The 27,441-nt window shown below is 43.8% G+C and overlaps 1 protein-coding gene across 1 annotated transcript in view; it reads right to left on the bottom strand.

The window, feature by feature from the left end:
- The window catches only part of SGMS2 (sphingomyelin synthase 2), a 99,775-nt gene that overhangs the window by 37,871 nt on the left and 34,463 nt on the right, over positions 1-27,441 (bottom strand). Inside the window, exon 2 of the mRNA XM_038755088.1 lies at positions 6,627-6,717. The gene's annotated coding sequence lies outside the window, so the exon portion shown is untranslated. The remainder of the gene's footprint in view (positions 1-6,626; positions 6,718-27,441) is intronic.

Raw genomic sequence — 27,441 nt, 5'->3', positions numbered from 1 at the left:
CTCCCTCTTAGGCTACGAACCCCATGTACGATAGGGGCTCTGATTTAACTGTACTCTACCCCTCTGCTTTGCATATAGTGAACACTTAAATGCTATTATCATTATTATTTTTATTCAGGGGGTTGTCTGTTGGGTGTCCAGAAGAGGGCAGGAAGCTATAGCAACTTAGTCGGGCGCTGCGAAAGTTCTGGCTCTTAACCAAAGTAGGACATCTGTAGCCCGCAGTACCTTGGTGATTGTATTTCTCACGTCTTGGTCATAGCAACGTGAAAGAGAACATATTTCTATTTAAAACGATACTACCTCACATGAAGCCTAAAGTTTTCGACCGCTCTTTCATAACTCTCCCTTCTGTGTTCCTCGCCGAATGTGGTGTTGATGAAACCTGTCAGGTTAGTTACCTCAGAGACAAAGCTAGAAAAAGCGGACCACAGTTCGGGCCTCAAAACCACTGTCTGCCCTGTTTCAGTCCCGACCCAGTCCTCCAAGAGGCCTTCCCTGACTAAGCCCTCATTTCCTCTTCTCCCACTCCCTTCTGCTTCACCCTGGCACTTGGATTTGCTCCCTTTATTCATCCCTCCCTCAGCCCCACAGCAATTTCATCCATTACTGTATAGTAATATCTGTCTTCTTCTATAGACTGTAAGCTCGTTGAGGATAGGGAACTTGCCTTCCAACTCTATTATACTGTTCTCTCCCAAGCACTTAGTACAGTGTTCTGTGCATAGTAAGCGCTTGATAAATATGATGGATTGATCGGGCTCAATGAGGCTCCAAACACTTTGGTCCAGAGTCCTGCTGGAAGTTGGCCTAGACCTTTTTTCTCATAGACAATAGTTAAAATCTGAGTTTCCAACCCAGAACTGTTAATTGTTTCTCTTCTCAGAGTAGGAACTCTTTGAGAACAGAGATAACCTCTAATTTTGTCTCTTTTTATACCCAAGCACTGTTCTAAGCGCTGGGGAGGTTACAAGGTGATCAGGTTGTCCCATGGGGGGCTCACAGTCAATCCCCATTTTACGGATGAGGTAACAGGCACAGAGAAGTTAAGTGACTTGCCCCAAGTCATACAGCTGACATTTGGCGGAGCCGGGATTTGAACCCATGACCACTGACTCCAGAGCCCATGCTCCTTCCACTGAGCCACGCTGCTTCAATAAATCTCATTTGGAAAATGGGGATTAAGACTGTGAGCCCCATGTGGGACAAGCTGACTACCTTGCATCAGGTTGCTAACCCCAGTGCTAAGAGCAGTGCTTGGCATATAGTAAGCACTTAAATACCATAATAATAACAGTAATAAATACGATTGAATGAATGAATAAATAACTGGGAAGCATTTCCACAAGGAAGCTGGGAGGGGCCTAAATTGGTGAAGGGTCTTCTTGAGCCCAGGTGGGGCTTCTTCCTGGTTAGTGACCTGCCCCATGAAGACTAGGATGGAATGGCTAAAGGCTGAAGGAAGCTAAACCACAGTTTCCATTGTTTCCCGTTCTCCTCTCTTACCCCAGCCCCCATCCCATCTTCCATATCTCCCAGTCACTTAGGGAGATAGCCCTGCAGGAGAGAGCAGATACCAGGAATCCTTTTTTACTGGACACCAGTTTTGTTGGGGGGGGGTGGCAGGAACCATGACAATCAAGTGCCATAAGGGCCTCACAGTCTAAACAGGAGAGAGAACGGCATTGAATCCCCATTTTGCAGATGAGGGAATTGAAACCCAGAGAAATGAAGTGACTTGCTCAAGGTCACACAGCAAACAAGTGGCAGAGCCGCGATTGGAAACTAGGTCCTCTGACTCCGAGGCCTGTGTTCTTTCCACTATGCCAGTGCTGTTTACTCCAATGCATTCATGATAAAAAAAAAAAAAACCCAGCCCCATAACAAAGACAAAATGTCCCCTCATCTAGTACCAAAATCTTATAAGGAAATGGAGGCCAGGACATTTATGGAGGAAATATAGGCTGTGATAAGATAGTTTAGTGAACTTAGAACTAATGTCAGAAGCATAAGGGCCTAGCGGAAAGAGCGTGGGCCTGAGAGTCCAAAGACCTGGACTCTAATCCGGTTCTGTCACTTGTCTACTATATGTGCAAATTACTTCACTTTTCTGGGGCTCAGTTCCCCCTCATCAGCAAAACCTGCTCTCCCTCCTTCTTAAACTGGGAGGCCCACTTGGGACCTAATTTTCTTGTATCTACCCTGGTGCTTAGTATAGTACATGGCACATAATAATGGTGATATTTGTTAAGTGCTTACTGTGATTATTATTATGAGAAGCAGCATGGACTAGTGGATAGAGCACAGGCCCGGGAGTCAGAAGGATCTGGGTTCTAATCCTGTCTCTGCCATTTGTCTTCTGTATGTTCTTGGGCAAGTCACTTCACTGCTCTGTGCCTCAGTTACCTCATCTGTAAAATGGGGATCAAGACTGTGAGCCCAACGTGGGACAGAGACTGTGTCCAACCCAATTTGCTTGTATCCATTCCAGAGCTTAGTACAGTGGCTGGCACACCTTAAGTGCTTAGCAAATACCATTATTATTATTATTATTATTATTATTCTCTGTGCCTCAGTTACCTCACCTGCAAAATGGGGATTAAGTCTGTGAGCCCCATGTGGGGCAGGGACGGTGTCCAACCTGATCACCTTGCAACTACTCCAGTGCTTAGAGAGGTGCTTGGCACACAGTAAGCACTTAAAAATGCCACAATTATTATTAATTATTATCATCATTACAAGTGTGACTAGCAGCATTTAGACAAGAGTTTCCCAAAGGGTAAACTCCACTGAGTCAGTAATAATCACTCTATCCCAGGATGTCTGGGGAGGAGAATGACTTCTTAAACCTTGATTAAAACGAACATTTGAAAAGTTTGTAACAAGTGAGTAACCTTCAACCTGGGTAGTAACCGCCTCGCCGTACTCTGCATTGGTCAGATGCAGACTTTCATCAGAATTTGGGACACCACACTTGGCAAGAGTTCAGAAGAGAATGACGATGACAAAAAAAAAAAAAAGTTCCAAGAAATGGAAGAGCAGTCTACGAGGAACTGAAGAATAAAAGACTGAGAGGGCTTCTTAATGGGTAAAAACCTCCCACAGTACCCTTGGAAAACACAATAGATGCTAAGATGTGACTGTTTAATCATTCAATCGATGGTATTTACTATGTACAGAGTGCTTTTCTAAGTGCTTGGGAGAGTACAATAAAGCAGAATTAGCAGACACGTTCCCTGCCCATAACCAGCTTACCTTCTAGACTGTGAGCCCACTACTGGGTAGGGACTGTCCCTATATGTTGCCAACTTGTACTTCCCAAGCGCTTAGTACAGTGCTCTGCACACAGTAAGCGCTCAATAAATGATTGATTGATTGATTTTGAGGGGAAGATGGACATTAACATGAAGGAATAATTTACAATATATCAAATTTAGAGATACGTACATAAGTGCCGCGGGGCTGGTGTGTTTCCAACAATGCTAAGTCAAACAGTGTGGTCTAGTGGTTAGAGCATGGGCTTGGAAGTCAAAAGGATGTGAGTTCTAGTCCCAGCTCCGCCACTTGTCTGCTGTGCGACCCTGGGCAAGTCATTTCACTTCTCTAGGCCTCAGTTCCCTCATCTGTAAAATGGGGATGAAGACTGTGAGCCCCACATGGGACAGGGACTGTGTCCAACCTGATTACCTTGTATCTATCCCAGTGCTTAAAACACTGCCTGGCACACAGTAAGTGCTTACCAAATACCATAGAAAAAAAAAATCACAAAGTCAATGGGAAATAAGAAGCTTGAAGTCAAATGTACCTCGACTTTAAAACCTCCCACAACATCCTTGGACAACACAACAGACTCTAAGATGTAACTGCTTAATCAGTTAATCAGAGAAGCCGCGTGGCTCAGTGGAAAGAACCCGGGCTTGGGAGTCAAAGGTCATGGGTTCTAATTCCGCTCTGCCACGTCTGCTGTGTGACCTTGGGCAAGTCACAACTTCTCTGAGTCCCAGTTACCTCATCTCATGGGGATTAAGACTGTGAGCCCCACGTGGGACAACCTGATCACCTTGTATCCCCCCAGCGCTTAGACCAGTGCTTTGCACAAAGTAAGCGCTTAACAAATGCCATCATTATTATTATCAATCAATTAATGGCATTTATTGAGCACTTACCATAGTAAGCAGAGCTCTGTTCTGAGTGCTTGGGAGAGTACAATACTCTGTGTTATGATTATCCTTTCAGTTTCTTCAGTAGCCTGATCCGTTTCTTCATCTGAAAAATGGGGATTCAATACCTGCTGCCCCTCCTACTTAGAGTGTGAGCTCCAGGTGGGATAAGAACAGTGCTTTGCATATAGTGAGCACTTAATAAATGCCATAAAAAAAAGAACTGTGTCCCACCTTATCTTGTACCACCCCAGTACTTTGCAGAGTGCTCGGCCCAGAGTAAGCGCTTAACAAATACGACAGTTATTTTTTTCTTATCTACCTCCTGAAAACCAAGACATCCTGTTATGGATATTGGCAGGACAGGCAAGGCAGTTTGGCTTCCTGCCTCTGCCCCGTAAGTCCAAGTGCTGAGACCCCTTGGATTCCGGCTCCAGCCTCTCTATCCTGGGCCTGGCTCTGAGATGGACTCCAAAACAGCCCAGGGAGGAGGCACATCTGCCTTTCTTCCTTGTTCTGGGGGATTACTGACCCTCCAGACTGTGCCAGATCCCTTAATAGTAGCAGTGTGGCCTAGTGGATAGAGCACAGGCCTGTGAGTCAGAAGGACCTGGCTTCTCGTCTCGACTCCGCCACTTGTCTGCTGTGTGACCTTGGGCAAGTCGCTTCACTTCTCGGTGCCTCAGTTCCCTCATCTGTAAAATGGGGATTGAGACTGTGAGCCCCACTTGGGACGGGGACTGTCTCCAACCTGATCAGTCTGCCTGTACTGCAGGACTCAGGCCACTGCATGGCACATAATAAGCACTTAAATACCATGAAGAAAACCAAAACAAAAATCAATCATTCAGTCAACACTTCTTGTGGGCAGAGCACTGTACAAAGCACTTGGGAGAGTACAATATAAGAGAGGTGGTGGACACATTCCTTGCCCACAGTGAGTTTACGGTCTAGAGGGCGAGAACTGAAAAAACAAAATGCATGTTCCAGCGAGAAACATGAGAGGAAACTCAGAGAAAAGTGGGAATGGATTTAAAGACAGCAGTCAGCAAGTATCCAGGAGGGCTGAGTCAGGAATACAATAGGCAACCAAGCAAATGAAAAAGAAGACCAAAGCATAATTGGAATGATTAAATGAGCCCACTCTTCTAGACTGTGAGCCCACTGTTGGGTAGGGACCGTCTCTATATGTTGCCAACCTGTACTTTCCAAGCGCTTAATACAGTGCTCTGCATACAGTAAGCATTCAATAAATACGATTCAATGAATGAATGAATGAATGAATGAAATGATCTCCCGCTACTATTCCCATGCCCCTATCGTTCACTGTGATCACCACTCAAGCCTTGTAACAGAGCTTTGAAACCCTTTCTCAAAGTACAGGTGCTCTCTTCCTCTCTCCTGTCTCTTCCCCAGAATTAAACTTCACCCTGACTTTAAAGTTTGATTCATCAGAGGAATCTCCCGGAGTAGAGCAGGCATAAGAATTATCATTATTATTATTTTTAAATGGCATTTGTTAAGTGCTTACTATGTGCCAGGTATTATTATGTTATTTGTTATGGTATTTGAGAAGCAGAGTGGCCTAGTGGAAAGAACACAAGCCTGGGAGTCAGAGGACCTGGGTTCTAATCCCGGCTCCGCCACTTGTTTGCTGTGTGATCTTGGGCAAATCACTTCACTTCTCTGGGTCTTGGTTACCTCATCTGTAAAATGAGGATTAAGATTGTGAGCCCCACGTGGGACACGGACTGTGTCCAACGCGATTAGCTTGTCTCTACATCAGGGCTTGGTACATAGTAAGCACTTGAATACCATTAAAGATATTAAGCACTTACTATGCATCAAGCACTGTTCTAAACACTGGAATAGAAAAAAAATTATCCTGTGTGGATTCAGTTCCTGACGCACATGGGGCTTACAGTAGAAGGGAGAAGAGGCATTGAGTCCCCATTATACAGATAAGGAAACTGAAGCACAGAGAAGTTAAGTGAGTTGCCCAAGGTCACACAGCATGGGTGTTGCAGAGAAAGGATTAAGAATCTAGGTCCTCTGACCTCCAGGCCCGGGCTCTTTGTACTACACTAATATGTTGGTGAATGTTGTGTTCTGAAATTGGGCTGGAAGGGCAGGGCTTTAAGAAAAGGATGTTACTTCAATAAATCAACGGCTTTTAATTGAGTGCTTACTGTATGCTGTGCACTGTGCACTTGGGAGAGTACAATATAACAGAGCTGGGAGACAAGCTTCCTTCACAGCCCGTAAAGAAAACAGATTTATTAGAATACCCCTGTGCTCAGTTGGATACCCTTCTTGACTGTGTAGGTAATTGGGATGAGCTTCTGAAGGAAGTCAAAAATTTTTCAACACGGTGTAAACCAAGTCAATGAGCCTTGGGCAGCTTAGTCAGTCCCCTGCTTTCAGACCAGGTAAAAATAACAATTGTGGTATTTGTTACACTCTTACCAGGTGCCACGCACTGGAGTAGATGGACGATAATCTATCATACAGGGCCCGCAGTCTAAGGATTCACTGGTCTCCTTTCCTGTAAATGATTCTGTGAATTTAAACAATAAAAAAGAAAGAAAGACATTTCAGTCCACCACCTGGAGGATTTAACTCTGATGAACAGAAGCAACGTAGCTTAGTGACTAAAGCCCAGGCCTGGGATTCAGAAGGACCTGGGTTCTTATCTCAGCTCTGCCACGTGTCTGCTGTGTGACCTTGGGCAAGTCACTTCACTTCTCTGCGCCTCAGTTACCTCATCTGTAAAATGGGGATTAGGAGTGAGCTCCATGAGGGACAGGGTCTGTGTCCAACCTGATTAACTTGTATCTACCCCAGTGCTTAGAACAGTGCTTGGCACATAAGAAGCACTTAAGTACCGTAATTATTATTATAATTGATGATGGGTGATAATGGGGGTTGCTGAACCCTAAAATGGTCTCCCAGCTGGTAGTTAGAATCCTCAGTATTTCCTGAATGCCTAAGGAGTGCAGAGACCCCTCCTGGAATTCCTTTCTCTGGGCCATTCCTAAAAAAAAAAAAAAAAAAAAAAAATAGGAAGCACACACAACTGCCTGGAATGATGATAATAACAATAATAATGATTGCAGAAAGCAGCATGACCTAGTGGAAAGAGCACATGGCTGGGAATCAGGGGACCTATTTTCTAATCCCGGCTCTGCTGCTCGTCCTCTGTATGACCTTGGATAAGTCTCTGTGGCTCAGTTTCCTAATCTGTAAAATGGGGATCAAATCCTATTCCCTCCTAGAGTGTGAGCCCCATGGGGGCCAGGGACTGTGTCCAACCTGATGATCTTGTATCTGTTCCAGCACATAGCACAGTGCTTGGCATACAATAAGCACTTGACAACTTGACTATTTGCATGGCTATGTAAACAGTCTAAACATAAAGTGTAATAAATATAAATATATATTTGTGAAGTGCCTAGTACTGTTTTAGGCACTTCGGTAGATACGAGATATTCAGGTCAGTAATGAATGTATAAGGAGCAGGACAATGGGCTGAATGACCTTGAAATAGTTTCTTTGAACAAAAACTGTAAGATGTATCCAGTTCTTCTGTAACACAGAGACATGTTCTTGCAGAACCTTGCATTAAAGAAACTCATATCATCCGATGCTGTGGGTTTGCCCACAAATTATATCTTCTGACCCCGAGGCAAGCAGTGTCGAAACAGATTCATCATTAGCAAAGAGTGCCCTTGTTCTTTACCAATGTTCTAGCCAGAAGGCAAAGTGAAAGCGTGCATTATGATAGAACTGAATATAGCAATCACCAAGTGGTATTTTATAAAGAACCTGTGGGGCAGATCTACATTTTGTGCTTGAAAGAGCACACTAGAAACAAAACATGTCTCCTGCCCTCAAGAAGCTTATAATCTAATGGGGGAGACTGGCAGATGTGCTTATTTCCAAATAGCGGGGCCAATCTTAAATGGTAGCAGTTCCTAATGATGCTGAAAAGAAAGGAAAGCTAGGTTTAAGAGGGGAAGATGGGAAGAAATCATGCAGGAAAATCACATTGGACATAAGGGAGGAGTGTTACATGGAGAAAAAAGTAAAATCTCAAAATGTAGTCAATGCAAAAAGGGTCCTCAGAAAAAAAAATATTTGAAAACCACTGGTTTAGAATAGACACAACAGGGAACTGCATCAAATACCCCCTAAACAAACATTAGAATGGGGTACTGTGTTTGTTCACACAGTCTACCTTTGCCCACTGCCTTTTAAAATGTCTTTGAATTGAGGATGGATGGGGCTGTCACCTCGGTTTAGAGCCTTACAAATTGACACACACAAGACTACCTTATTTAGCGATGAGGAAATACAGTAGAAATTTCTCTAAAATAGCCACGCACAAAAATTTGCAATGAAACACCACCACCCAAATCCACTCGAAGTCTTAATCTATTCCCAAATAGCTGTCTTGTCACACACATAACACAGAACATCCCGAAACTGTGTGGTTCCATTTTTCCCCCCCAGAGTTAAAATGAAACTGCTAAATTTTAGTGGAATCATATATTAATGCCGCAGTCATTAGGGCAGGCTTTAAAAGACACAATAAAGCAAATCTAAGCAATGTGACATTCCCACTTTCATGTAGGAATTTAAAGTAAAGTAATGGCATAGGAGGAGAAATGAAAACAGCATCAAGAACTGAGACTGGCAAATGCGATAATGCAGCTGAAGGCAATCTTCCAGTCGCCATGATGCAGAAAGGTATGCCAATCACACATTGCTTTTTATAAGCCACACCTGTAACAGCAGATAAAAATATCCCAATTGGAGACATTCATTCATTCAATCATATTTATTGAGCACTTACTGTGGGCAGAGCACTGTACTAAGCACTTGGGAAGTACAAATCGGCAACATATAGAGACGGTCCCTCTCCAACAACGGACTCACAGCCTAGAATCATCTTTGAACTCAGGACAGTAATCTTTAGGTGTATTGACAACAGGTTGGCTTGGGAAGAGTAAAGAGTGTGAACGGGAGGTAGTGGAGGAGAGAAGATGGATAAGAAGGAAGCAGCTCTGGAGAGCTTTAAAATTAAGGGAGATTTGCATTTCTCTGGTACAGTCCTTAGTTTGGGGAAACTCTGAGGAAACTGGCCGATTTGTGTACCAGCACCATATTTGGTGAGTCTGAATAAAAAGCTTGCACTCATTCGTCTGCTTTCAGCCTCCGAGGTATCCCCTGGGTGATTTTCACTGTGTCAGGATAAGTGCATGTGTTTGTGTTAATGTAAATGTATACGCATCTCCATTCTTCCCACCTGCAAAGCCTTATAAACTCACATCTCCTCTACAAGGTCTTCCCCAACTAAGTCCTCATTTCTCCTACTCTCGCCCTTCTGCATCACCTTTGCATTTGGATTTGTACCCTTTAAGCACTTGATATTCATCCCACCCTCAGGCCCACAGCCCTTCCATACATATCCATAATTTGTGAGCCCACTGTTGGGTAGGGACTGTCTCTATATGTTGCCAAATTGTACTTCCCAAGCGATTAGTACAGTGCTCTGCACACAGTAAGCGCTCAATAAATACGATTGATGATGACGATGATTTATTTACCTTCTTGTCCATCTCCCCCTTTAGACTGCAAGCTCCTTGGGGACAGGGACCACATCTACAAACTCTGCAGCACTGAACTCTCCCAAGTGCTTAGTATAGGGTTTTGCACTCGTTAAGCACTCAATACCACTGATTAATTGACTGATTGGAAAAACCCAAGTCAGTCATATGAGTCAGATGCCACTCCTTTTACTCCTGACCTTCGGTGCCCAGCCTCATGTGAAGGATGAAGTCCCTCCCCCCAGGACTTGGTGGGGGTGGGTGGTCTCAGTGACCCCTTCTCTGGTCCAGGGAAGGATTTGACCAGTGTCAGAGTGAGACTGTAAGGTTGTCGTTGGCATTCCTTCATTCAATCATATGTGTTGAGTGCTTACTCTGTGCAGAGCACTCTACTAAGTGTGAGAAGCAGCGTGGCTCAATGGAAAAGAGCACAAGCTTTGGAGTCAGAGGTTATGAGTTCAAATCCCGGCTCTGCCACTTGTCAGCTGTGTGACTTTGGGCAAGTCACTTCACTTCTCTGGGCCTCAGTTACCTCATCTGTAAAATGGGGATTAAGACTGTGAGCCTGCCGTGGGACAACCTGATCACCTTGTAACCTCCCCAGTGCTTAGAACAGTGCTTTGTACATAGTAAGCGCTTAATAAATGCCATCATTATTTCTAGACTGTGAGCCCATTGTTGGGGAGGGACCGTCTCTATATGTTGCCAACTTGTACTTCCCAAGCACTTAGTACAGTGCTCTGCACACGGTAAGTGTTCAATAAATATGATTGAATGAAAGTGATTGGAAGAATCCAATATAAGAAAACAATATTCCCTGCCCACAATGAGCTTACAGTCTAGAAGGCAGGGGGGACAGACATTAATATAACTAAATAAATTACAGATATGTACGTAAGTGCTTTACAGTGGGAATGAAAAAAGGGAGCAAGTCAGGATGATGCAGAAGGGCATGGGAGAAGAGGAAAGGGTGGCTTAGTCTGGGAAGGCCTCTTGGAGAAGATGTGCCCTCAGTAAGACTTTGAAGGCGGGCAAAATAACTGTCTGTCAGATTTGAGGAGGGAGGGCGTTCCAGGCCAAAGGCAGGACATGGGCAGGCAATGCATCTATCAATTCTGCTGCACTCTTCCAAATACTCAGTACAGTGGTCAGCACACAGTAAGCACTCATTAAATGCCACTGACTGATTGAAGCCATCTCTGCTTTTCAGTCAATCAATGGTACTCATTGAGTCCTTCTTAGATACAGTGCACAGAATCCTTAAATAAAGCACGGAGATTCCAAAAGGTCATCTTCCACTTATACCTATCACCAGTCTCAATAGTGTGTGAAGAACTTGGAGGTGAGCCAGAAGGGAGCCACAAAGAAAATTAAAGAAAACCCTAGAGAAAATGAAATGAAAGAATTCAAGAACCCAGGTGATTCTCTAGATTTATAAACTCACCTCTAGACTATCAGCTCATTGTGGACAGGGGACAATTCTGTTGTATTGAACTCTCCCAATCTTTTGCCGGCTTCATTCATTCCATCGTATTTATTGGGCACTTACCATGTGCAGAGCACTGTTCTAAGTGGTAGGGAAAGTACAATACAACAACAAACAGTGACATTCCTTGCCCACAATGAGCTTACAAGTGGGAGACAGACATCAATACAAATAAATAAAATTACAGACGATAGTTATGTAAGTGCTTTGGGGCTGGTTTTTTTTTTTGCGGGGGGTAGGAAACAAAGGGAGCAAGTCAGGCTGACGCAGAAGGGATTGGGAGATGAGGAAAAATGGGGGTGAGTTGGCTTTCTCCCAACCTTTCAGTTCTCCAGGGGTCCCTGAGAGTTTCCAAGATCTACTGCAGCGTCAGAGCGGAACAAAACAAGTTTTTGGTTTTTAATTTGGGGAAGACTCGGTGGACTCATGAAACCACGTGGAGGGGAAAGGGCCGTGAAGGTTGTTATGGAACGGAAAGTTTAGCAGCATCTCACAGACTTTTCCACTGCACTGGCAAATGAAAACAAAACACATTTGTATCCAGACAAAATGCTGACAAGGAGTGCTATAAAATTACAGCACTTTTTTTTTTTTAAAAAAAAAGGAAATTTAAGTTCGATCAGGAAGTTCAAATGAGTAATTCAACATTTAATCACATTTCCATTGATGGAAATAATGGTTACTGGTGCAGACACAGAGGCACTTAACCATAATCTCATTCTGTTGCTACCTGTGGTACTGATAATTTTCAAAGGGAGTGGCATTCTTCCCTGTACTGGAGTTCACATGCTTCAATCCCAAGCAGAGCCATGTCTTCTATGACAATCTAAATGTTCCAAAGTCTTTCACACGGGGCTTCCAAATTTTTGAAAACAAGCCACACTTGGGGTGTGTTGAAAATTCAAACTAAGGGAAAGCACAGACCTTTTTAACAAAGCAAAGCTTGCTACGTGTGTCTGCCTAAAACCTTTATGTTAGAAAACAATGCTGCTCATGATGAGATCAATCAGTCAGTGGTATTTATTGAGCGCTCACCGTTTGCAGGGCACTGTAGTACACACTTGAGAGTATAGTACAACAGGGTTGGTAGACATGTTCCCTGCCCACAATGAGCTTACAGTCTGGGTGGAGGAAAACAGACATTAAAATGATTTTACCCTGTGGGAAACCGTGGCCAAAATGACAGTCTCACCCAACGAAGGATAGCAGGGTTTGTTATATGAAATAATAACAATCACTGTGGCACTTGCTATGCACTTTTTGTCAAGCAGATCACACAGAGAATGTCCTAAACGGGACTCACGACTTAAGGAAGTGGGAAAACAGATATTTAATTCCCATTTTACAGAAAATAATAATAATTGTGGTATTTGTTAAGCAGTTATGTGTCAGACACTACACTAAGCGCTGGGATGGATACAAGCAAATAGGGTTGGACAGAGTCTCTGTCTGACGTGGGACTCACAGCCTCAATATAACAGATGAAGTAAGTGAGGCCCAGAGAAGTGAAATGATTTGCCCAAGGTCACACAACAGATAATTGGCAGAGCCAGGATTAAACCCATGGCCTTTTGACTCCCAAGTCCAAGCTCAATCCACTACGTCATGCTGCTTCCTAGCAGATTTGGATAGGCCAGGCTCTATCCGAAAGGCCAATTTTCTAGGCAGAGGGAGTTGGCTCCGGTAGGTAGGTTTGGCTCTACTGGACAGGAATGAGCATTATGCAGGGCCTGATAACTTTTTCATTAATTCATTCAATCGTATTTACTGAGTGCTTACTGTGTGCACGGCACTTGGGAGAATACAATATAACAAACACATTCCCTGCCTACATTGAGTTTACCATCCAGGGGGGAGACAGACATTAATATAAAGAAATTATGGATATGTAAATAAGTGCACGGGACAGAGAGGGGATGAATAAAGGAAGCAAGTCAGGGCAACGCAGAAGGGAGTGGAAGAGGAGGAGAGGAGGGCTTAGTCAGGGAAGGCGTCTTGGAGGAGATGCGTCTCCCATGAGGTTTCAAAGCGGGACAGATTGTAACTTTCTGTAGCTTTGCAAGCAAGAAGTGACTGGATTGTGAAGCAGATCAATGGTTTATTTTAGGCTTTGTTATTTTAAGAAAGCTTTTGGGTGGGAAAGAACAAGCATTCTGAATATGCAACTGAATCAACTTCTTTGTCAACCCCAGGGTTTTCACACAAGGCTAATTTTCCACTGCATTTCCTCAGGTTTTTTTGGAGCAGGGATGGGGACGGGACACAGGAGGGAGAATCACCGACTTAGGTCTCCCAAGCGCTTAGTAAAGCGCCCTACATACAGTAAACACTCAATAAATACCATTAATTGAATGAGGTCTTACATTAAACAATAAAGTATTCACATCCAAAATTTTAAGAGTTTAACACATACGACTAGTGATTAGTCAACAGTGGAATTTACTAAGCACTTAGTACACAGAGCAGTGCAATAAGCACTAAAGAAAGAAGACAACAGTCAGTAGACATATTCCTTGCTCACAAGCTTACAGTCTAGGGACTGTAAGTACAGAAATACTTGATTTTGTGTTAGAGAGACAATCTGAAATGGCCTTAGAATTTTTCTTGTGAATTATGGGGTATTGTATTCTCACAAGTGCTTATTACAGTGCTCTGTTCATAGTAAGCACTCAAATTCCATTAATTGATTGTTTGATCACGTCTCCCCAGCTGAGTCAATCATATTTATTGAATGCTTACTGTGTGCAGAGCACTGCACTAAGTGCTTGGGAGAGAATACAACATAATAGCTTTCCAGCTCAGAACAAGCGTACATTCTGGAGAATGAGCCACAAGGGAAGGTTGGCTATTACCCAGGCATCTAGGTGAGGCAATCATATTTATTAAACATTTCCTGTTTGCACAACACTGTAGTAAGTGCTTAGGAGAGTACAATTAAACAGAGTTGGTAGACACATTCCCTGGCCAAAGACAATACCTCTTCTTCACATCCATGAAATGCTTTTTTTTTTTTTGAAAAGTGGCTTTCTATTAAAATAAAAATAATTTTAACCCACCTGACTGGACAAATCCCTTCTCAATACCTACAAAAAGGCTCTGATCTGCAATTATTGCCAGAAAGGATATGGCATCCAATAGGAGGGAGAAGGCAAGTTTGGAGAAACAGCATGGAATACTGGATAGAGTAAAGGCCTGAGAGTCAGAAGTCCTAGGATAATAATAATAACAACAACAACAGTGGTACTTGTTAAGTGCTTACTACGTGCCAGGCACCATAGTAAGCACTGGGGGGGGGAGAGAATACAAGCAAATCGGGTTGTACACAGTCCCTGTCCCAGGTGGGGCTCACAGTCTCAATCTCCATTTTACAGATGAGGTAACTGAGGCACTGAAAAGTGAAGTGACTTTCCCAAATTCACACAGCAGACAAGTGGCGGAGCTGGGATTAGAACCCATGACCTTCTGACTTGCAAGTCCGTGCTGTATCCACTAAGCCATGCTGCTTCTCTAATTCCGCCTTCACCACTTGCCTGCCATGTGACCTTGGGCAATTCACTTCACTACTCTGTGCCTCAGTTACCTCATCTGTAAAACGGGTATTAAGAATGGGAGCCTCATGTGGGACAGGGACTGTATCCCACCCGATTATCTTGTATGAATCCCAGCACTTTGGTGCAGTGCCTGGAAGGTAGTAAGTGCTTAACAAGTACCACTTAAAACAAAAAACCAACAAAAAAACCAAAGTTTTGATCTGTTTTTGCTTTCTGCCTTGGCTAGAGAAGGAGGAGGAGGAAGAGCATGTCTCAAGCACCTCTGATAACCACTTAGAAGAGGAAAGGGATCTACCTCAGCGCCTAGAACAGTGCTTGGCACATAGTAAGCCACCACCATCACTTCAGCAGAATGAATGAATAAGCAATTCCTTCCAACAGGTTCTCCCTATCCCGAAGACCCAGGATCGAAGCTGACCCCCTGCTTCCATCTACGTCGTGGGATGTAAGAGGGTCCCAGAAAAATTTTTTTAAAAAGTTACACAGGATGGGGCAGGGAAAGCGAAAAGGATATCACTAAATTCAGTCCAGCAGATGGGAAGGGAAAATAAAAGTTTTAAGCTTCACAACCCTTCAATACTTATCAGGGCCAGGACATGACTCATTTGATTGCAGTATCCATTAGCAGTTGCTGAGACAACAGTGCAAATGTTGTTCAGTTTTGTTGGCTCATTAGGTTGTAAGTTTCCTGAGGGTCAGGGCTGTACCTTTATTATACTCTCTGCATAGAATGGGCACTAAATAAATACCACTGACTGGTTGATAGTCCCCTTTGGACTGTAAGGTCCTTGTGGGCAGGGAACATGTCTACCAACTCTGCTGCACTGGACTCTCCCAGGCCCTTAGAACAGCTCTGCACGCAATAAGTGTTCAAAAAATACCACTGATAATGATGATTGACTTCCCAATCCAACTCCACCTTCACAGGTCACAGCTGTGGAATAGCCTTTCTTAGCACTTATGTTTATTCACCTAGGATTAGCACATTTTATCTTAATTTCCCTTAACTTCTCTTATCAGCTATTTTTCCAACTTGTTTATGAGGGAAGGAGGTGGGGGATGAGGGGGAATCGGGGTTCTTTCATGGCATAGTGGATACAGCAAGGGCCTGGAAGATCATGGGTTCTAATCCTGGCTCCACCACTTGTCTGCTGCGTGACCTTGGGTAGGTCACTTCACTTCTCTGCGCCTCAGGTACCTCATCTGTAAAATGGGGATTGAGACTGAGCCTCACCTGGGACAACTTGATCACCCTGTATCTTCCCCAGCACTTACAACAGTGCTTTGCACGTAGTAAGTGCTTAACCAATACCATAATTATGATTATTATTATTATTCTCTTCCAAGTCTTTGTGAAAGGCTTATGCCCATCCCTCTCCTCATTCAACTGTGAGCTCCTTAAGGGCGGGGACAGTGTCTCTTTCATTCATTCATTTCATCGCACTTATTGAGCTCTTACTGTGTGCAGAGCACTGTACTATGTGCTTGGGAAGTATAATTCAGCAACAGAGATAAACCCTGCCCACAGTGGGCTCACAGTCTAGAAGAGGGGAGACAGACATCAAAACAAGTAAATAGGCAACAGTAGTATCATTATAAACAGAATTATAGAAATATGCACATTATTAATAAAAGTAAATAGAGATAAATACGTACATATGTACACAAGCACTGTGGGGCAGGAAGGGGAAGGAGAGCAGAGGAAGAGGGGAGCAGTTGTATTGTAGTTACCCACTATCTATGACGGATTGGCTGATTGATTCAGGGAGCAGGCAGAAATCATAGCTCAGCATAGTCTGCAGGCAATGATCCTCTCTAATAATAATAATTATTATGACATTTGTTAAGTGCTTACTAGGTGCCAGGCACTGTACTAAGTGCTGGGGTGGATAGAAGCAAATCGGGCTGGACATACTTCTGTCCCACAGTCTCAATTCCCATTTTCCAGATAGGTAACAGGCACAGAGAAGTGAAGCGACTTGCCCAAGGTCACACAGCAGCAAAGTGGCAGAAGCGGTATTAGAACCCATGGCCTTCTGAGTCCCAGGCCTGTGCTCTAGCCACTACGCCTTGCTGCGTTGCTAATCCCAGCTCTGCAACTCTTCTGTTCGGTGACCTCGGGCAAGTCACTTCATTACTCCGTGCCTCAGTTACCTCATCTGTAAAATCCGGATTAAGAGAGAGTCCCATGTTGGACAGGGACTGTATCTGAGCTTATGATGGGCAGGGGACAGGTCTACCAACGCTGTTATACTGGACTTTTCCCAGACGGTTAGTACACTGCTCGGCACACAGTAAGCACCCACTAAATACCATGGATTGATTGTCTGATTGATCCAGGGTCCTCCCCTGCCCTGTCTTCCCAGCAAGAACCCCAGTCCATGCCAGAGATGTCTGGAGACAAAGCCAGTTTCAGTTGAGGTTTTGGGTTTCCTCTTTAGTTAGCCAGCCTCCTCTTCCCGCGGGGCTTTGCTAACCTAAGATAATAGTGGTATTTGTTAAGTGCTTACTGTAGTGCTGGCATAGATACCAGATGATTAGGTTGGGCACAATCCTTATACATTCCTTCATTCAGTCGTATTTATTGAGCACTTACTGTGTGCAGAGCACTGTACTAAACGTTTGGAAAAGTAAGACAACAATAAACAGTGACATTCCCTGCCCACAGCGAGCTAAGCTTATTATGGGCAGGGACAGTTTGCTAATTCGGTTGCACCGTGCTCACCCAAACGCCTAGTACAGTGCTCTGCATGTAGTAAGCACTTGATAAGTAATAGTAATTGCATTTGTTAAGCACCTCCAATGTGCCAGGCACTATACTAAGTGCTGGGGTGGCTACAAGCAAATTGGGTTGGACACAATCCCTGTCCCACATAGGGCTCAAAGTTTTAATCCCTGTTTTATAGATGAGGTTATTGAGGCCCAGAGAAGTGAAGTGACTTGCCCAATGTTACCCAGCAGACAAGTGGCAGAGCTGGGATTAGAACCCAGGTCCTTCTGACTTGCAGGCCGGTCCTCTATCCATTAGGCCACGCAAACACCATTGGTTGATTGATTTTACAGATGAAGAAACTGAGGTCCAAAAAAAAAAAAAAAATCAAGTGATGTGCCGGCAAATGGCAGAGACAGGATTAGAACCCAGGTCCTCTGATTCCCAACCTCGTGCTCTTTCCACTAGGCCATGCTGCTTCTCAACTTGCTCAGAGTGGCCTGTGAGAAAAGGGACACAATGCTGTTTGGGGTGGTGGAAAAAAGAGAAAGGAGGGAGTGACCTCATGCTGTCAGGATTGCTCAGACCAGAGCAGCTTGCCCCCTCATTCTGCCTTTCTCCAGGAAGCAATAAAGATGTATGAACTGGTTAAAAAGAAAACCAAACAAACCAAAAATAACAACTCCAAAACCCCTCAGTTCATTTGTCCGGATAGTAACTATTTCTTCTCCCATTTCTCTCTCTTTATACAGTAAATACAGCTTGCTATTAATTCATTATAAATAATGACAATTAATTTTGCCCAGGTTACAGATTTACAGAACAACAAATCAAAAGACATTCTAAAAAGCCCAGGAACTCCTTTAGGGAATTGTGAGACCTAGGCTGACATATCCTCCAGATGTATAACATTTTTGGAATAATGTATACCTCAGAAGGTTCTAGCTCAGTATTTCCTATTATAACATGGGCCAGAAGCAGAAGAATAAAACTTCATTTGAAAATCCAGACCCTTCTCCACCAGTTAAGTTAAAAATAGGCTCTTGAAATATTCTGAATTTCAGTGGAGATACCTGTCCATAAAATCCAAAGGTTGCCAAAATCCCAACTCCAAACATTTCCAAGATATCATTGCTACCTGGGAACCAACCCAGGCACTCAATAAATGTTACAGGTCATAATATCCGTGTTCAGAAACTGGTCTGAAATGAAGCTATTTTGTCCTTCACCCTAAGTATGCCCAAAGAGGAGCAGTCTTTGGTTTTGCATCACTTGCAGAAGCCAGCTAGAATTTTCTTGGATTCACTGCCCAGTCAATCAGTGGTATTTAGTGAATGCTTTCTAGGTGCAGAGCAATATACTAAGTGCTTGGGAGAGCACAATACTGTAGAATCAGTAGACGTCATTCAAGGAGTTTACATTCTAGTGGACTGAAATGAAAAGAAACTACAGATAGGGAGGAAAAGGGTATAAGGATATGGACCCAAGATCCAAGTGCATAGGGGAGGCAGAAGGAGATGAGAGGGGGGTTTTTTTTGGTTGCTTTTGTTTTGTTTTTATGGTACATGCTAAGCGCTTACTATGCCCCAGGCACTGTACTAAGAGCTGGGATAAATGCAAGCTAATCAGGTTGGACCCGATCCATGTCTCACAAGGAGCTCGCGGTCTTATTCCCCATTTTATAGATGAGGGAACTGAGGCCCACAGAAGCTAAATGACTTGCCCAAGGTCACACAGCAGGTAGGTGGCAGAGTTGGGATTAGAACCCGGGTCCTTCTGACTTGCAGGCCCATGCTCTATCCAGTAAGCCACACTGCTTTTCCCAAGGGTAGTCAGGGAAAGCTTCCTGGAGGAGATGTGATTTTAGTAGGACTCTGAAGATGGGCAGGGTGGTGGTACGTCAATTATAAGAAGTATCTTGGCTTAGTGGCAATAATGATAACGTTGGTGTTCGTTAAGCATTTACTATGTACCAAGTACTGTTCTAAGTGCTGGGGGAGATACAAGGTAATCAGGTTTTCCCAGGAAGGGCTCACAGTCTTCATCCCCATTTGACAGATGAGGTTACTGAGGTCCAGAGAAGTTAAAAAGTGATTTGCCCAAGGTCACGCATTTGACAAGTGGTGGAGCTGGATTAGAACCCACAGCCTCTGACTCCCAAGCCTGTGCTCTTTCCACTGGGCCACGCTGCTTCTCAAGAACACTGGCTTGGGAGCCAGAAGAACTGGGTTCTAATTTGGATTCCACCACTTGTCTGCTGTATGACTTCAGGCAAGTCACTAGTTCTGTGTGCCCAAGTTACCTCATCTGTAAAATGTAAAAAATAAGCACTTAGTACAGTTGTCGGCACACGGTTAAGGGCTAAGATATAACTGATTGATTAAAATGGGGGTGCACTGGTCCAACCTGATTACCTTGTAACTTCCGCAGCGCTTAGCACAGTGTCTGGCGCAGCATAAGTGCTTTACAAGCACCGTTAAGAAAAGAATAGGAGATAGTTTTAGGGAAAAGGGAGGGTTCTGAGCAAGGGTTTGGTGGAGAGGGACACAATGGGGCAGTTATTTAATAGATAAAGCTGGGATTTTCTCTATGTTTTCTCCTGAGGGTCCTCTTTCAAACAAGGAGTCACTTACTTGGAAAGTGGGAAAAACCGGAAATCAAGGCTAAGAATGGTCGGTCACTTTTCCGTTGAAAGGGCACGGACACGGCTGAATAGCTAGCTTGCTATGTACCCAACCGTTCCCCGGCTAAATCACCACCCATTTTGCTAAACACGAACACATTGCCAAGCAACAGTCATGACTCAGAAGCACACTATAGACATCACTCGAATAGAATTTCAATCTCAACTATTTTCAGGAAATGTCACCCCAACGAGTCACCGCTGACAAGAACAAATAGTCACACTGAAAGGACTGTTTTTCACAGATGGCACTGGAGAGGACGGCAGAGCTAAATGATGCTTGAAAGATAAATTACAGGGGCCATAAAAACCACCAGTATGTGGAAGTCCATCTAGGGAAGAAACAACATATAATCCTCTCAGATCTTTCCTTGTTATCAATCATCAACTTGACGGCACATTACCCAGGGGGAAAACAAGACAATTCATTCATTTAATCAATCATTCGTTCAATCATATTTATTGAGCTCTTACTGTGCAGTGCTCGAGAGAGTACAATATAACAACAGACAGACATTCCGACCCACAATGAGCTCACAGTCTAGAGGGGGAGACAGACATTAATATAAATAAATAGATAAATAAGTCACAGATATACACACATGTGCTGTGGGGATGGGAGGGAAGATGAATGAAGGAGCCAGTAAGAGCAGCGCAGAAGGGAGTGGGAGAAGAGGAGAGGAGGACTTAATCGGGAAAGCTTCTTGGAGGAGATGTGCCTTCAATTAGGCTGTGAAGCAGGGGAGAGAAATTAACGGTCTGATATGAGGAGGAAGGGCGTTCCAGGCCAGAGGTAGGATGTGGGCGAGAGGTAGGCGCTTAGATAGATGAGATCAAAGTACAGTAGGAAGGCAATCGACAGCTTTTGAAAAATGCAGAATCCCTAATTATTGCAATTTGATTGGGAGATCTAAAAGTCTCATTCCTTTCTTCTTTGGGAAATGGAGGAAAAGGAAATCGATCAATCGTATTTATGGAATGTTTACTGTGTGCGGAGCACGATACTAAGTACTTGGGAGAGTACAACATAACCGAGTTGGTAGACACGCTCCCCATCCACAAGGAGCTTACAGTCCAGAAGAGAGAGTGACAGCAGAATCCAACTGAAGTAATGGACCAACCAGACCCCAGATACAGCCCCCAAATACAAGGCTACCGGGAGGCTGCGGATTCATTCGTTCTATTGTATTTATTAAGCGCTTACCGTGCTCAGAGCCCTGTACTAAGTGCTTGGCAAAGTACAATGCAACAATAAACAGTAACAATCCCTGCCCACAGCGAGCTCACGGTCTAGAGACAAATACAAACCAGATGCAAGGAGTTACCCCCTCCTCACCAGGGTTTTATTTTAGGAAATTTTATAATAGGTGAGAATAGTTTTGTCCCAAGAACATTCTACCCAACAGGGAATGTGTCCACCAATCCTGTTGTGCTCTCCCAAGTGCTTAGTACAGTGCTCGACACACAGTAAGAACTCAATCAATAACACTGTTGACGATCAATATCCCATGACCAGAGAAATAGGAAGCGACACAACTTAAAGAGGAAAAAGCATGTAACCCTGGGGGTCAAGACCCGGATTCTAGTCACGGCTCCAACCACTCGTCTGCTGTGTGACTGTGGATGAGTCACAACCTCTCGGTGCCCCAGTTTCCTCATCTGGAAAATGGGAATAAACTGCATGCTCTCCCTCTTAGATCCTAAATGCCACGTAAGACCGGGACTGTGTCTGATCTGCTCACCTTGTGTCGAACCCAGCGTTAAGCCTAATGTTTGGGCTCTAACTAGCACTTGATAAAGGCCAACATTATTCGAATTAGTCCAACTGAAACTTATTTATAAAATGTGATTGGGTAGAGGAGTGAGAAGGGGAGAAATGCACCTCTGTGTGGGAGGGTATAAAGTTGCTGTTGAGTAAGCAGATTTAGCAGATATAGAACAATGGGGGAATAATCTGGCACAATCCTGTTTGACCCAATAAACTATCTAAATTTAAATAAACTTCAAGTTTAAGATCATTCAATCAATCGTGTTTATTGAGTGCTTACTACATGCAAATCACTGTACTAAGTGCTTGGGAGAGGACAATGTGACAATAAACAGAAACATTCCCTGCCCACAATGAGTTTACAGTCTAGAGTAGTTCACCATTGAAGTTTCAGGTAAGAACCACAGCCTCAAGGCATGCTTGGCCATGATATAAAGGAGCCAATTGTCATTTCTACATAAATCACTTCCCATCATGACACCATGTTCAACAGCAAATACATTAGGGAAGAGGTAAAGTTACCTTAGAAATGACCATCAGGGCATTTCTCTCTCTCAGCATATGGAAAGTTACTCTACAGTAGCACTGAGTCACGGATAGTGGACGCCATAATTAGGGGAGAATTTTCTCCAGCAACTACATGTCTGATTCATTAAGTTGGCAACCTTCCCAATCAGAAAACCTGGTATGGCCTGGGAAAAAAGAGAAGCAGCATTGCCAGATGGATAGAGCACAGGCCTGGGAATCAAAAGGACCTGGATTTTAACCCCGGCTACGCCACTTATCTGCTGTGTGTCCTTGGGCCAGTCATTTCACTTCTCCGTGCCTCGGTTCCCTTATTTGTAAAATGGGGGATTAAGAGTGGGAGATCCATGTGGGTCAGGGACTGTGTCCAACTTGATTATCTTGTATTTACCCCAGTGCTTAGAACAGTGCTTGATGGGACAGTAAGCATATAACAAATAAGATCATTGTTATCATTATTAACAGGCACTCTATTAGTAATATTGAAGCTGCCAACCACTGGGAAACATGTCTATCTTTGATTCCATGTCCCTGCATTCTGATTCCACCTCTCCTGGGCTCAAAGCTTGTTTTCCCAAGCAAAAGCTGCAGAAGACACAGGAAAAGAGTATCTTGGCCAACACAAAGGCAAGCAAGATCTTCCCTGGATGGAGTCTCCTGAGAAAATCTCCTCCGGCCTAGATAATAATGAAAAAAAAAAAATGTGGTACTTTTTAAGTGCTTGCTTATGTGCTAAGCACTGTACTGAGCACTGGGGTAGATACAAGATAATCAATTTGGACACAGTCCCTGTCCCACACAGGGTTCACAGTCAATCTCCATTTTACAGATGAGGGAACTGAGGCCCAGAGAAGTAATAATAACGACAATAATAATGGTACTTGTTAAGCACTTACTATGTGCCAAACACTGTCCTAAGTGCTGGGGTGGATACAAGTTAATCAGGTCGGACTCAGTCCCTGTCCCACCTGGTGCTCACACTCTTACCCCCATTTTACAGATGAGGGAACTAAAGTACAGAGAAATGAAGTGACTTAGCCAAGGTCGCACAGCGCCATTATCCGCACAAAGTATAACTCCACAAGGGTCTTGACTGGAAATAAACAAGGCCCATTACATAGAACTCTGCAGAGGATAAAAGGAGTGTTTTCATTCCCTAGTGTTGGGTGATTATTTGAGGAAACTGACACAATCAATGAACACAAGGTTAAATGGCAAGAGGGAGGGAAGGAGTAAGGGAAATCTATAGACAGGTCAATATTATAAAGCCTTAACGGCTCTTTAGGCCAGAGAAGCAGCCAACTCCCAGGAAACAGGAACTGGCAGTCATTGACTAGGAATCTACCCGCACCAATTTCAGTGGCTGGCTGCCTTCCAGGAGGCTTAAACTCAAGTTTTGGCAAGCATTAACAACCAAATATAAGTATTTCCCTGGTCCCTTGGAACATCAGTGTCACTTCCAAAGAAAAAATCTGGATGTCGAAGTATCCGGGGTGCTCCTGCTCTCTCTCTCTCGTTTAAAGGACTTTCCCCTCCGTCACCTAACCACCCGCAATTTTTATTCTTTGGTTTATATAGAAAGAACTTGGGCAAAACCATCATCAGCCATTACATTTCTTAGGCAGCGGCATTTTTAATGATCTACTGGGGGGAAAATCACAGGACTGAACAAGATTCTGCAGTAAGAAAGATGGAAGCACAACAGATTTGAGAAGTAGTATAGCCTATGGAAAGAGCTTGGGCCTAGGAGAAGCAGCGTGGCTCAGTGGAAAGAGCACGGGCTTTGGAGTCAGAGGTCATGGTTTCGAATCCTGGCTCCCCCATGTCTGCTGTGTGACCTTGGGCAAGTCACTTAACTTCTCTGAGCCTCAGTTACCTCATCTGTAAATGGGGATTAAGACTGTGAGCCCCACATGGGACAAACTGATCACCTTGTATCCCCCCCAAAGCTTACTACAGTGCTTTGCACATAGTAAGTGCTTAACAAATGCCATTATTATTATTATTATTAGGAGTCAGAGGATCTGTGTTCTAATTCTGCCTCTGTCTATTGCTTGCTCTGTGACCTTGGGCAAGTCACTTAAATTCTCGATGCCTCAGTTTCCTCAGTTGAGGATTTATTTAGAGTTCTTTCTATGCTCATTCTGTGCTATATGACCTACAAAAAGCACACACCAAACAAGATTCAAAGCAGGTACCTGTTTAAGAAGGCTATACCATCAATAAGGGGAATAAGTTAAGAAGCAATTTAGGAGCGCTTCACACATACCATTTAAAAAAAGGCATTAAAAATAAGGAGGTTGATTTATATTTTTAAAAGTCTTCTAAGTGTCTTAGAAGAGTTTATAAAATAAGGCCACCAAAGCCATGTACACCACAACTGAAACACTTGTAGACATCGTTACCTGTCTCCATTTGTTATACACCATCAGAGAAACAACAAAAATAAGGACAGACAGCTGGGAAAATTCCCCTTCCATTAAAAATCATTCTCTACAGCAGAGAGTGGTGACAATGTGGTCTTGGATTTCAGGAAGAACTGAGGGTCTACAGAATTATGATATCTACACATCTGCAAGATCCAGGCTAACCCAGATGTTCCATCTGAATTCTGAGGTAATAATTAATAATAATATAATGGCATTAGCGCTTACTGTGTGCCCAACACATAGATGCAGCATGGTCTAATGGACAGAGCACAAGCCTGGGAAAAAGAAGGCTCCAGGTTCTAATCCTGGCTCCGCTACTTGTGTGACCTTGGGCAAGTCACTTCACTTCTCTGTCCTTCAGTTACCTCATCTGTAAAATGGGGATTAAGACTAAGTCCTATGTGGAATGAAGACTGTGCCCAACCTGATTATCTGGTATCTACTCCAGCACCTAGTGCAGTGCTCGGCACATAATAACCTCTTAACTAATAGCATTAAAAAAAAGCACTGTACTAAGTGCTGGAGATAGATGATAAGGTTGGACTGTCTCTGGATAAAAGCATGGGCCTGAGAGCCAGAGGACCTGGGTTCTAATCCTGACTCTGCCATTTGCCTGCTGTGTGACCTTGGGCAAGTAACTTCTCTGTGCCTCAGTTTCCTCAACTGCAAAGTGGGGATTTGACGCCTGATTTCCCTTCTACTTAGATTGTGAACTCCATTTGGGAAAAGAGATCGGGTCTGATCCGATTACCTTGTATCTACCTCAGCACTTAGAACAATGCTGCGCTCAATAAATAAGACTGAATGAATGACAAGTTCGTAAAACTGTTTAAAAAGTACTTAGAACAGAGCTCTGCACACTAAGCACCAAATACCATTGATTGATTTATCATTACACTATTGCTTTGGGCCATAGTGACAGGCAGCTCACCCTAGTATTAGTCCTCAGGAGTAAGAGGGCTTTTTCAGAGTCAAAGTTTCAGGAAGAATGTGATGTCAAAGAGGAAGAATCTATTAGTATTCTCTGCTGCCACTGGGTTTAGGGCATGAAGACACTGCTTCTCCATCCCTGAATTTACAGTTAATTCTTGAGGATGCTCCCAATGAAACTGATACCCCATGGGGAAAATTCCCAAGAATTACCTTTAAATTCATTTTTTTTTCCAATAGGCAAAGAGTTGCAATGTCAGCTCCCCGAGGTCCCCGCCTCTCAGGGAAAATAACGAGCAAACTCCCCAGCAAAAGCCCAAACCGGGCCCTGTTGATAGGACACGTCAGTCAGTCAGTTGTATTGACTGAGCGCTTATAATGTGCTGAGCACTGGGATGAGTACAATATAATAATAAACAGACACATTCCCTGCCCAAAATGAGTTTACAGTCTGAAGGGGGGTGGGGGCAGGTGGGAGACAGATATTAATATAACTAAAGTACAGAAATGGACATAAGTGCTGTGGGGCTGGGAGAGGGGATGAATAAAGGGAACAAGCCAGGGTGATGCAGAAGGGAGTGGGAGAAGAGGAAAAGCGAGCTTAGTCAGGGAAGGCCTCTTGGAGGAGATACACCTTCAATAAGGCTTTGAAGTAGGGGAAGAGTAATTGTCGGATGAGTAGGGAGGGTGTTCCAGTCCAGAGGCAGGATGTGGATGAGATGTCGACTCCGCCAATTGTCAGCTGTGTGACTTTGGGAAAGTCACTTCACTCCTCTGGGCCTCAGTTACCTCACCTGTAAAATGGGGATTAAGACTGTGAGCCCCCCGTGGGACCACCTGATCACCTTGTAACCTCCCCAGCATTTAGAACAGTGCTTTGCACATAGTAAGTGCTAAATAAATGCTATTATTATTATGATGTCACTGACAAGATAGACAAGATCGAGGTAGAGTGAGAAGGTTAGCATTTCAGGTTAGGCAATGCAGTCACTCCAAGACGGGTGGGGGAAGAATACCAATACCTCCAGCAAAAGAACCTCTGGATATGTGTGTGCACACATCTGCATATTCCTACAATAATAGTAATAATAAAGATGATTGTGGTACTTGTTAAGCACTTACTATGTGACAAACACTATAGTAACCACAAAGGTAGATGCAAGATAATCACGTCCCACATGGGGTTTACAGACTAAGTAGGAGGGAAGAAAGATATAGAAGCAGCGTGGCTCAGCGGAAAGAGCACGGGCTTTGGAGTCAGAGGTCATGCGTTCGAATCCAGGCTCTGCCACTTGTCAGCTGTATGACTTTGGGCAAATCACTTAACTTCTCTGTGCCTCAGTTCCCTCATCTGTAAAATGGGGATTAAGACTGTGAGCCCCACGTGGGACAACCTGATTACCTTGTAACCTCCCCAGCGCTCAGAACAGTGCTTTGCACATAGTAAGTGCTTAATAAAGGCTATTATCATTATATTATTATTATAAATCTCCATTTTGCAGATGAGGGAACTGAGGCCCAGGGAAGTGACTTGCCCAAGGTCACATGGCAAACAAGTGGCAGATCTGGGATTGGAACCCAGGTCATCTG

This window comes from Tachyglossus aculeatus, chromosome 12, assembly GCF_015852505.1.
Source record: "Tachyglossus aculeatus isolate mTacAcu1 chromosome 12, mTacAcu1.pri, whole genome shotgun sequence".
In the NCBI taxonomy this organism is placed as follows: domain Eukaryota; kingdom Metazoa; phylum Chordata; class Mammalia; order Monotremata; family Tachyglossidae; genus Tachyglossus; species Tachyglossus aculeatus.
This window is presented reverse-complemented; position numbering and strand designations above follow the sequence as displayed.